The 12,634-nt window shown below is 40.6% G+C and overlaps 1 pseudogene; it reads left to right on the forward strand.

The window, feature by feature from the left end:
* Window positions 1–7,894: 7,894 nt before the first annotated feature.
* LOC118629301 lies at window positions 7,895–10,764 on the forward strand (annotated as a pseudogene).
* The last annotated feature ends 1,870 nt before the right edge of the window (window positions 10,765–12,634 follow it).

Genomic DNA, 12,634 nt, shown 5'->3' on the forward strand with positions numbered 1-12,634 from the left:
TTATTGAGACTTTTTTTTTCTGGCTTACAGAAAATTTAGGAACAAACAGCTTGGAAAAACTTTGAAGAAAAAAAAAAAAGGAACATGAAAAACAAATCCTGTTCTACTTTATATCATGATTTCACTTTGAATTTATCACATTTTCTAATTCTTTTCAAATCATGTCTGAAATAGGTGTGACTTGAAGCAAAGAATATATTCATCATAATACAAACATCAAAGAAAACACATCAAAGAACATGACTGCAAGGGAGAGCCTTATAAGAAGAAAACTTTAAAAATGGACTCATTGGATTTCAAGTTATGAAGATTAGTGACCTTAGCAAGAGTCATTTCAGTATTAGTGACTATAAAAGCTCAACGGCAATGGGTTAAAAAAACTATGGCACCTCCATACAGTGACTTGTTCTGCAGTGTTTAAACAGATTGAAGTTAGAACTATGTCTATGAGAAAAGCCACCAAGCAGCATGAACAGCATGATTTTATATTTGCAACAGTAAAAACATATATTAATGTATAGAAATGTACACAGGTATAGATATGGATAGGCTTATTTGTACATTTGTGTAAATCCACAGGAGAATGGTCAATAAAATAACAATATAAGCATATTATTTATTAACACCCACAGGAGCTGAATGTAGTTACTACTAAGAAAAAATGGATTGCTCTTATTTTAATAAGCTTCTTTGTACCATTTGATTTTCTAACTATTCTTGTATATTACTTTATTTATTAAAATGTTTAAAATTTTTGTCCTGGCCGGTTTTGCTCAGTGGTTATAGCATCAGCCCGTGGAGTAATGAGTCGTGGGTTCGATTTCAGTCAAGGGCACGTACCTCAGTTGTGGTTCGTCCCTGGCCCTGGCAGTGATGTGCGGGAGGCAGCCAGTCAATGTGTCCCTCTCACATCGATGTTTCTCTCTCTCCCTCCCTCCCACTCTATCAGAAGATAAATAGGGGAAAAAAATGTCCTCGGGTAGAAAAACGAATGTTTAAAATTTTTCCTGGAGTTTATGTCCAATTTTGGCATGTGCCCTATGTTTCTTCTCACTTTCATGTCAATCTTCCAAGAAGAACATGCTGTCTCTCTCCTCATGTCCCATTCATTCCTCAACCTGTGACAAACAGGCTGCACTCTCCCCACTACTCCACAGAAACTCCTTTCGCCAAGGCCGTCGCTGGTGCCCTCCTAACTCCTCAATCCAGTGCGCAGTTTCCAGTCACCGTTTGACCTGAAACTCTTTGATATCTGACACTTACCTCCTTGCTTCTTTGCCTCTTTGTATGATAATACTAATTTCTGGCTCTCCTTCCATTGTTTCCTCTCAGTCTCCATTTCTTCTCATTGTCCCTGAAAAGCTGGCATCCCCAGATACCTATGCTCTTTTTGTCATTCTCCCTGGGCATGTATTCATGTATCACGTGAATGCTGATTCTTTCTCCAGTCCATACTCTGTATTCATGATCCACATATACAACAGTCTACTGGATTTCTCCACCTGAATGTCCAATGGACACATTCAAGGAAATAATTCTAAAGTTAAATTTATACCATCTGCCTCCAAGTCTACTCTTTCTCCTGATTTCTGTACCTTAGTTAATGGTGCCAGTATATTCCCAGTCACATAAACTAGAAACCCACCTCTCCATTTACCCATAGTCCAAACTTACATCAATCAAATCCTACCTTTGCCACCTCCTAAATACTTTGATTCTTTTCAGCCCCTTCCCTATCACCTCCAAGTGGATGGCTAAGAGGATCTTGGGGCTGAGGTAATTGTGCATCAACCCATCAGTCTAGGGGAATGAACCATGTCAGATTCCTGGGGAAAAGAGAAGGTCCAGAAACTAGGCAAGCAATGATACAGGCCAAAATCAAAGGACCAGAGGAAGTTTTGGAACCCATAGTTTAGTGAGAGGAAAACAAAATCAGAGGGAAATCAAGTTGGGAATGAAGATTCCAGGTAGGCAGGAGGTGAGGTTAGACCTTAATTAGTCAACAGAGAAGAAGAAAAGGGGCATCCTGAGCAACTGGTGGGGATGCTTAGCTTCTCTTTAAGGACTGACAGATACATGGTACATATTTATGATGTTATTATGATGAGCTAAACGCCAGAGAAGAGAGTCTGATTACTTCTCTCTTTTTCATCCCCTTTCCCACTGCTTTGATTCAACTCTTTTTTTTTCTTTTGAACTATTGAAATAACACCCTTGCCAGCATCCATTCTTCTTGTCTCAGGCCATCTCACATACTGCCACCAAAGTCTCCTTTGATATGTACAAATCCAATCATTTCCATAAATAAAATTCTTTAATGCTGCCTGGCCAGTGTGGCTCAGTGGATTGAGCTTTATCCCATGGACTGAGAGGTCCCAGTTTGATTCCCAGTCAGGGCACATGCCTGGGTTGCAGGCTCGATCCCTGGTAGGGGACATGCAGGAGGCAGCCGATGGGTTTCTCACATCGATGTGTCTATCTCTCTCTCCCTTCTCTCTCTCTCCTCAAAAAAAAAAACAACTTTAATGCTGATATTTCAGTTATCTATTTCTTTGGTGACTTAAAACAACAACCATTTATTAGATCACAGTTTTGCAGTCCTGGCTGGGTGTGGGAAGGAAGTGCTGTTTGTCTTTGTCTAGGGTCACTCTTGTGGCTGCAGTCATCTCTCAGCTCAACTGGACATTCAGGATTACTTATAGTCTGGCATCTCAGCTGACATGGCTGGAAAAGCTGGGACCTGGCTGGGCATCTCTCTGTTCGTGTGGCCTTTCCATCAGGCTAACTGGATCTCTTCACATGGTGGATCGAGATTTTAAGAAGGGGCATTAAAGAGTATATGCCCCCATCTACTTATCAAGCCTCTGTTTGTGTCACATATGCTAATATCCAGTTAGTCAAAGCAATTCACATGGCAATGTCCAAACTCAATGTGAGAAGAGATAATCTAATGCTGTAAATACTGGGAAATGTGGTTCATTTGGAGGCTACTAAATTTAACAGTCTACGGCAGATGTTCATCACTTATCAAAATTTTATCTAAATTTACAAACCCTTCCATATTTAGCCCTTAGCTACCTCCCTAACCCTATCTCTCCTTACTCTGCCCTCTGACCTCACCCTACAATAACTAACTCTTATACCTCACATAATAATAACTAACTCTTATACCTCACATAATATGTATGAGACACTGCCCTAATAACACTTTTTATATTTTCATAACAACCCAATCTGTGGATGAGTAAACTGATGCATCGTTATTGAATCCAGTTACTGATGAAGTGACTGAGGCACCAAGCCATTAAATAACATGCCCCAGGTCCTTTAGATAGTCAGTGATAGCAGCACTTCAGAGTCCACATTCCTCAACACTATTTTACTTGGCCTCTCTGTAGCAATGTTCAGTTTTGTGACATCCTGGACTATCTTTGGCTTCCTCTGGAATGCTCTATTTCTGTTCTTCTACAGGAAAATGCCCATCCTTCAATATCAATATGTAAGGTGAAGACTTCCTGTCTCCCCCCAGGCAGATTGAGATGTTCTCTCATGTACTTCCACTGCCACCTACCGCATTGAGACAATGATCATCTTGTATTGTTTCTATTTATTTTCATGCTTGTCTTTCATAATAGGCATAAGGATAGAGGAAAGAAGCTTGCCGAAAACACAGATTCCTAGGTCATCCTCAATGATTTTGACAGTTTAAGAACCACTGACTTCGACTAAAGATTGGCGATTTTTTTCTGGGTGAGCTAGTAAATATTTTAGGCTCTGTGGACCAAATGATCTCTGTCACAACTACTCAACTTTGCCGCTGTAGCAAGAAATCAGCTGTAGATATACATAAATGAATGAGCATGGCTGTGCTCCACTACAACTTTATGGATACTGAAATTTGAATTTAATATAGTTTTCTTGTGTCATGTGTTATTCTTCTTTGAATTTTTTAAGCATTTAAAGTAGAAAAAAATATATATTCTTAGCTCACAGGTCATAGAAAAGCAGGGAGCAGACTAGATTTGGGCTTTGGGCCACAGTTGACTGACCTCAGCCCTAGACTCTAAGTCTTTTATGTTGTCTTCTTAATATTTAATAATTTCTAAATAAGTATTTGTTAAATGAGTATATTGATAAATAAATGAAAATAACAATAGACTGAATTCATTATTTCATATAATATAGTCATTTTATTTAAAAAATGGTACCTTTTTTTTCCCCTTTGGGCAAATCTTTAGGTATAATTCCTCATCAGCAAAACAAAGTGTTAGGATCTGTAAGCAGTTTTCAAACTATGTTCCATTAACCCTACAGGTTCTCATATGTGTATTAGGAAGAAGTATAAAAATCCAGCTAAGTGTGGGGGACATGGTTGCTATGCCTCAGGGACCCCTATACTTACATCAACTAGGATAGTTTTACTATTTTTTTTTATATATTGGTTCCTAAATAAGAGTTTATTTGAAATAAAGTTTTTTTATATTATTTTATTCTGTTCTGAACCTACTATTTGGTATAATGGATGCAATTAGACAAGAGAATAAAATAAGAAAAACATAAATTAAAATGGAAGTGTCTAAGTTATCATTACTTGAAGCAGATATGTTGTATATTTGGAAAACTATTACAAACAAAAAAAGAAGTCAGTAAATTGAGGAAAACTACTTTTCATATATTTAGAAATAATCAATTACAACAACCCAGGAATAAAGAGAATGATAAAAATGCAACATCCATGTGAAGGAAGCTGAAAAACACTACTTTGATCAAAAATTCAACATCATCCCCTTACATCTTTGGCTCAGCATTTAAGAATGTCCACCCATAGATCAGAGGGTCATGGGTTTGATTCTGGTCAAGGGCACATTCCTGGATTGCAGGTTCAATCCCCACCCCAGTCAAGATCATGCAAGAGGCAACCAATCAATGTGTCTCTCTCATATCAATGTTTCTCTCTCTCTCCCTCCCTCCCCCACTTCCTCTCTTCCTCTCTATCTAAAATAAAAAAAATTTTAAATCAATGAAAAAATATCCTTGGAAGAGGATAGACAACAACAACAAAAATTCAACATCATAAAGATTTTATTTTCTATTAAACAATCCATAAGTGTCAAAAGGACTTTTTGTGTGTGTGCTAAACAAGAAGGTTTTAGATTTTATTGAAAAAATAAGCAGGTAGCCCTGGCCGGTTTGGCTCAGTAGTTAGAACATTGGCCTGTGATCCTGAGAGACCCGGGTTCGGTTCCCGCTAAGGGCATGTACCTCGGTTGCAATTTGTCCCCAGCCCTGGTTGGGGTCGTGTGGGTGGCAACCACTGGATGTGTCTCTCGCGCATTGATGTTTCTCTCTCTCTCTTCCTCCCACTCATCTGAACAAAAAATGGAAAAATGTCCTCAGGTGAGGATAAAGAAAAAAAGAAAAGAAAAAATAAGCAGGTAGAGAACCCAGAAATGGACACAAGATAATATGCTCAATTAATATTTGACAAAGGGGGCAAGAGCATATAGTGGAGTAAAGACAGCCTCTTTAATAAATGGTGTTGGGAAAATTAGACAGCTACATGCAAAAAAATTTTAACTAGACCATCAACTTACACCATACACAAGAATAAACTCAAAATGGATAAAAGACTTAAATGTGACTCATGAATCCATAAAAATCCTAGAAGAAACTGTAGGCAACAAAATTTCAGACATCATATGCAGCAGAATTTTCACTGATACATCACCTAAGGCAACAGAAACAATGGAGAAAATGAACACATGGGACTACATCAAACTCAAAAGCTTCTGCACAGCAAAAGAAACAATCAACAAAATGGAAAGGCAACCCACTATATGGGAGAGCATAATTGCCAATGATACATCAGATAAGGGGTTAATTTCCAAAATATATAGAGTACTCATACAGCTCAACAAAAGGAAGACAAAGAACCCAATTAAAAAATGGGCAGAGGAACTAAATAGATACCTCTCCAAACAGGACATACAAATGGCTAAGAGACATATGAAGAAATGCTCAACATCACTAATCATCAGAGAGATGCACGTTAAAACAACAATGAGGTAGCACCTCACACCTGTCAGAATGGCCGCCATCAACAAATCATCAAACAACAAGTGTTGGTGAGGGTGTGGAGAAAAGGGGACTCTAGCACACTACTGGTGGGAATGCAGACTGGTGCAGCCACTATGGAAAACAATATAGTGTTACCTCAAAAAATTAAAAATTGAACTGCCATTTGACCCAGTGATCCCACTTCTAGGAATATACACTAAGAAGCCTGAAATACCAATCAGAAAGAATATATGTACCCACATGTTCCTAGCAGCACTATTTACAATAGCTAAGATCTGGAAACAGCCCAAATGTCCATCAGTAGACAAATGGATGAAAAGGCTTTGGTACATATACACAATGGAGTACTATGCAGCTGTAAGAAAGATCTCTTATCCTTTGAGACGACATGGAGGGACCTGGAGAGTATAATCCTAAGTGAAACAAACCAAGCAGAGAAAGACAAATATCACATGACCTGACTTATTTGTGGAATACAATGAACGTAACAGTCTAAGGAACGAGGTAGTCCCAGAGACGTGGAAGTGGGGTACAGACTGACAGTCCCCAGAAGAGGGGGAGAGATAAACCACAGAACTTATATGCATGTATGCATGAACATTAGACATGGACAACAAAGCTGGGGACAGGGCAGGGAGGGTGGGGGAAGGGGTATCAGTGGAAGAAAAAGGAGAAATATCTGTAACAAAAATAAATTAATTAATTAAATTAAAGAAAAACGAACAAAAAAGAAAACAGAAAAAAAAGAAATGAGAAGCAGGCAAAAATAGCTGGAAAATTCTGAAAAGACAAATAATTAAAGGAAATTAATGCTTGTATTATATATGAAATGACAGTATAAATCTACAAGTAATTAAAGTGGTTTAGTTTGGTAGTGGTGCCTGAACAGCAGAACAGAATGAAGAGCCCAGAAATAGACTGAGATACACATGGGAATTTAGAATATGATAAAAGTGGCATTTAAATTCAGGGTCAAAAAAGTAGGTTATTCAGTAAATAATGATAGTACAGTAAAACTGGTTAACCATCTGGCAAAAAGTAAACTTGGATTCCTTTCTCATTTCTTATAATAAAATTAATTCCAGACAGAAAAGAATTATACATAAAAAAAGAAACTATAAATGAACTAGAAGAAAATATGAGAGAATGTTTTTATAAGAATAGAGTAGGCAAGACCTTTCTAAGCAAGAAACAAAACAAAGAAGATATTAAAGAAACTACTGATATATTAAAAACATGCAAATTAAATATTTCAGCATGCTAATTTCCTCAAAACATGAAGCGAGCAAACCAATAAGAGAAAACTTCACATTCCAATGGAAAAATGATCAAATAACATAAAAAGAGTTCAAAGAATAAAAAATACAGATGCCCTGGCTGGTTTGGCTCAGTGGTTAGAGCGTTGGCCTGCGGTCCAGAGAGACCCATGTGGGCTCCCACTAAGGGCACACGCCTCGGTTGCAGTTTGTCTCCAGCCCTGGTTGGGTCAGGGCCATGCGGGAGGCAGCCACTTGATGTGTTTCTTTCACATGGATGTTTCTCTCTCACTCTTCCTCTCTCTCTCCCTCCCACTCTATCTGAATAAAAATTAGAAAAATGTTCTCGGATGAGGATAAAAAAAAAAAATACAGATGCGGTGGGAGCGAGACCAACACCTCGGAGCAGCAGCAGCAGCAACACTGCGGCCACAGAGGAGACATGTTGCACAACTCTGATTGCAAGAGGGCCATCCCTGCTTCTGCTGAAACCACAGGCTTTGTGGAAATGCAGAGGGCACAGGTTTCTCTGGCCACTGTCTCTCCCTCTGGTCTACAGCATGGGGAGTATCTTTGCGAACCCCTTCAAGGCCTTTTTGGCCAAAAAGAAATGTGCATTCTCATGGGGGCCCTGGATGCTGCGGGGAAGACCACCACCCTGTACAAAGTGAAACTGGGTGAGATCGTGACCACCATCCCCACCACAGGTTTCAATGTGGAGACCGTGGAGTATAAGGACATCAGCTTCACCGTGTGGGCTGTGGGCAGCCAGGACAAGATCCGGCCTCTGTGGCCACTACTTCCAGAACACACAAGGTCTCATCTATGTGGTTGACAGCAATGACCGAGAGCCTGTGAATGAGGCCCGAGAGGAGCTCACGGGGATGCTGGCGGAGGACGAGCTCAGGGCCGCTGTCCTGCTTGTGTTCACACACAGGCGGGACCTCCCCAAAGCCATGAACACAGCCGAGATCACAGATAAGCTGGGCCTGCACTCTGTGCCACAGGAACTGGTACATTCAGGCTACCTGTGCCACCAGTGGGGACTGGCTCTATGAGGGACTGGACTGGCTGGCCAATCAGCTCCAGAACCAGAAGCGAACCGCACTCCTCTCTCCCCCACTCCCTCCTTCACCCTTGCTTTCCTCTCATGTGGCAGATGTGCCCCTGGTGTGGGTGCCAGAGCTGTCTCCATGGTTGGTCCCAGTGTGCTTCATCATGCTGTACGTGTGCAGGTGCAGCCTGCAACCGGGTTTTTATTTAATGTAAATAGTTCTTGTTTCCAATGAGGCAGTTTCTGGTACTCCTAAGCGATATTACTCAGCCTTCTGTTATTGTAAAAAGAGAATCAACTGTCCTGGCTGGTTTGGCTCAACGGTTAGAGCATCTGCCTGTGAACCAGAGGCCCCGGCTCGGTTCCCACTAAGGGCAGGGACCTCTGTTGCAGTTTGTCCCCGCCTTGGTTGGGGTCGTGTAGGTGGTAGCCACTGGATGTGTCTCTCTCACATCGATGTTTCTCTCTCTCTTTCCCCCTCTCCCCCTCCCGCTCTATCTGAAGATAAATGAAAAAAAAAATTGTCCTCGGGTGAGGATTTAAAAAAGGGGAGAATCAACAGTTTAGTACTGAGAAGGGATGTTAGGCACCAGGGGTCTTTAGGAGTTGCTGTGAGATCAGCTCATCGCTCCTCTTCTGGACTTTAGATCTGTGTTGAGATCCATTTTGGTGTTTGGTTTTTAACCCAAACTCAGTGCATTTTTAAAAAATAGTTACAAATACAAGGTAAGAAGATACTTGAACATAGAAAAGGGAGAAATGTGCCTTGTGTAGGTTCTACAGTAACGGCTTGAGTTCAGTCTATGTGTGGTATCTCCCGTCTGGAGTGTGCAACGGGCAGAACCAACCACAATTCATTCTGCATGGTCACTTATGGCCCCTGATTGGCTCTTTCTCAATGGGTCATCCGCATCCCATAGCATTTGTGCTTGCTTGTACCCATGCTTACACCACTGCCCAGGGGAGGGGCTAGTGGCTGTGGCCACCACTCACAGACCTCTTGGAGGGACCTCAGCCTTCTGTTGGGTCAGTGTGGGTTAGCGTAGGTGCTTTGGTGGGACCGTTGTAGCCAGAATGGGAGCCCCCCCCCCCACCCCGTGGTCCCTATGCATGCTCACTTGCTCCAGGTTGTTTGGGTCTCACCAGTAGGAATGCAGACAGGTGGCCAGTCATCTTAGAGCCTAGCTCCTCAGAGCCCCGTCCACATGTGCTTTCACTTCCTTAGCCTGCAAGTGTCAGATTTGACACGGAAAACAACAACCTCTACTTTTTTTTTTTTATAAACACTGAGAAGCTGGAACTGTTAATATTTATCTTGGGGGAAACCTCAGCACTGGTTTATCTGGTGTCATGAAACCTCTTATTGCTTTCAATACACAATTAGTAATTTAAAAAAATACCAATGGCTTTTAAAATGAATGAAAGATGATAATTACACATAAAACGGCGTAGGTATCTGTTCACTTATGAGAAGGAAGGGGGCAGATGTATAGCATATTATATAAGTAAAAATGTTAGGAAATAGGCATTATCACACATTTTTTAATGGAACAAACTCTTTGAAGGCAATTTGATAATAGCTTTCAAAATGTAGACCCCACAATTCCTTTTTTGAGGAATATATTCTACAGATTTGTTTACACATGTGAGCAAACTTAGAATGATAGCCTAATATATTTGTAGTAGAAAAAGGCCAAAATATAGTTAAATGTCATCAGTAGTATTTCAGTTATGATGTATCACTTTAATGGAAACTGTGCAGCCATTTAAACAATAAGATAACCCTATATCAACAAATATGGAATAATCTCCTAAATATATTTTATATAGAAAAAAATAAAAACAAACAAGAAATAGGGCAGCATAAGTTATAGGCTTCTAAGTGTTTAAAAGAAGAAGTGTATGTGTGTGTGTGTGTGTATAGTATATTTATATAGACTACCTCTTGAAGTCTACACCAGAAACTCTTAACAATGACTGCCTATAAAGAGATGAGCTGAAAACAATAATTCATCCCCCATTATCTATTCTCCAGTTATCCTTTAGTAATAGAACCCCAGATGTTAGCTAACCTCATGGCCAACTGGAATAAAATGACATTTCCCAGCCTTTTTTGCAAACAGGTATGGCTCAGTTCTAGCCAACACTGTGTCCTTTAAAGGGGGTTGTGTTCTTCTCCTCTCCCACCTCTTTATGCTGGCCAGAGTGTGGACCTGCTTCCTGACACTCAAGACCCCTGCTTGGGCATGGAAGAAAAGCCTCATTTTGACAATAGCAAAGCAACAGAAAGGAGTCAAGGTCCCTGATAACAATGGCTTCATCATGCCAACCTTGGATTGCTTGCCTCCAGACTTAGTCTTCATGAGAGGGAAATAAAATTCTGTCTTTATTTAATCATCGGCATGTGGGAGTTTGTATGGTCCATACCTGAAGCTAACCCTAACTGATTCAGGAAGGGGGACTAGGTGACTGGGGAGCAGGGGCAGGGGCTAGACTCCTATTACTGAATCCACTTTGCAGTTTTAAAACATGCCAGAGTAGAAGCAGTACCACATAAAGTCTTAATAAAGATTATTATCCCAGCCCAGCTGGTGTGGCTCAGTGGTTGAGCATCGACCCAGGCACTAAGAGGTTGCCGTTAGATTCCTGGTCAGGGTACATGCCCAGGTTGTGGGCCCGATCCCCAGTGGGGGGCATGTAGGAGGTGGCCAGCCAATGTTCTCTCTCATTGATGTTTCTATCTCTCTCTTCCTCTTCCTTCCTCTCTCTAAAATCAATAAAGAAAAAGAATTAAAAAAAAACAAAACAAAACAAGAGTAGCCCTGGCCGGTGTGGCTTAGAAGTTAGAGCATCGACCTGTGGTCCAGTGAGACCGGGGTACAGTTCCCGCTAAGGGTACCTCGGTTGCAGTTTGTCCCCAGCCCTGGTTGGGTCGTGCAGGAGGCAGCCGCTCGATGTATCCCTTTCATGCCTATGTCTCTCTCTCTCTCTCTCTGAAGAAAAAATGGAAAAATGTCCTCAGGTGAGGATTAAAAAAAAAAACAAGAGTACCTGTATTAGTTCAGTTTCAGGATATTTTATTCTTTCAAAAAGCCGAACAATCCACATGCTAGACCAAATGATTTCTTAGGGAGTATTCTGGCTGTGAGGATCTATGGAGGGGAAGTGTGTGTGTGTGTGTGTGTGTGTGTGTGTGTGTGTGTGTGTGTGTGTATTGCGCAAAGAAAGGAGAGGAGAATGTTCATTTTAGCACAACTCAATCTCAGTTAAATTTTTCCTAATTATTGATATTCTGAGGCTGAAGCTTTTATACTGTCATAAATTAAGTTGTTTGTTACTGGATCCATTCTTAGCTGGAGTCATTCCAGTGCCCTGCTAGGAGAAGCAACATTGCTATTTAACGTAGGATGTGTGGCAAGACTCCAAGCATCAACAAGAATCCAGGAGCATTCTCAGTCAGAAGGCATGACACATTGCAATGATGTCAATAATCTCTTTGCTTCCAGTTTTGATTTATGGATATTGTTGTCAGAGAGTCAAAGAAAAGAAAGTAAATTTGGGAACACTGTCCAGAATGCCAAGGAGCAGGATACGGAAGTGGCTTGGGGCAGGCCGCCCAATGTATGCCACTTTGGCATGTTGATCATTTTAAAGTTACTTAAGAAACAGCTGGTGCAAAAAGGACACTCTGACCATCCTTGCTCTCACTGACACAGAAAAACGTTTCTCACGTGAAAGGTGTCCTCCTTGCACTGGGAGGTAGAGTGACACCTTTATGGTCAGAGATAGGGAATTTAAGGCTAAGATAGAAACAAACTCTGTTTACATTCTTCATTAATGAAGTACCCAAGCCTAAGTCTCTTTGGTCTTGCCAATTTTTCACCAATTTTATGGTTTCTTTGTCTAAAAAGTGTAAAAGTTGCCTGTTTTGGTAATTTCCTTCAGTCCCATATCTATGAGACTTCTGTAAGTATGAATTAATTTAATTTTTTGTCCTGTTAATTTGTCTTAATTATTAGACCAGCCGAAGGACTTAAAGGGTAATTTCTTTTGTTGTTGTTGTTTTTTGTTTTGTTTTGTTAGCTAACGATGGTATTTAAGTGGTGGTGTGCGCCATCATGGGGATACACACACATGTACACACACACACACACACACACACACTCACACACACAATTATAGCATGAACTCCAGGATACACTGTTGTATCATCTGTCTATTGCTAATATAACACACTACCTCAAAA

The sequence above is a fragment of the Molossus molossus genome, unplaced genomic scaffold (genome assembly GCF_014108415.1).
Source record: "Molossus molossus isolate mMolMol1 unplaced genomic scaffold, mMolMol1.p scaffold_m16_p_14, whole genome shotgun sequence".
In the NCBI taxonomy this organism is placed as follows: Eukaryota; Metazoa; Chordata; class Mammalia; order Chiroptera; family Molossidae; genus Molossus; species Molossus molossus.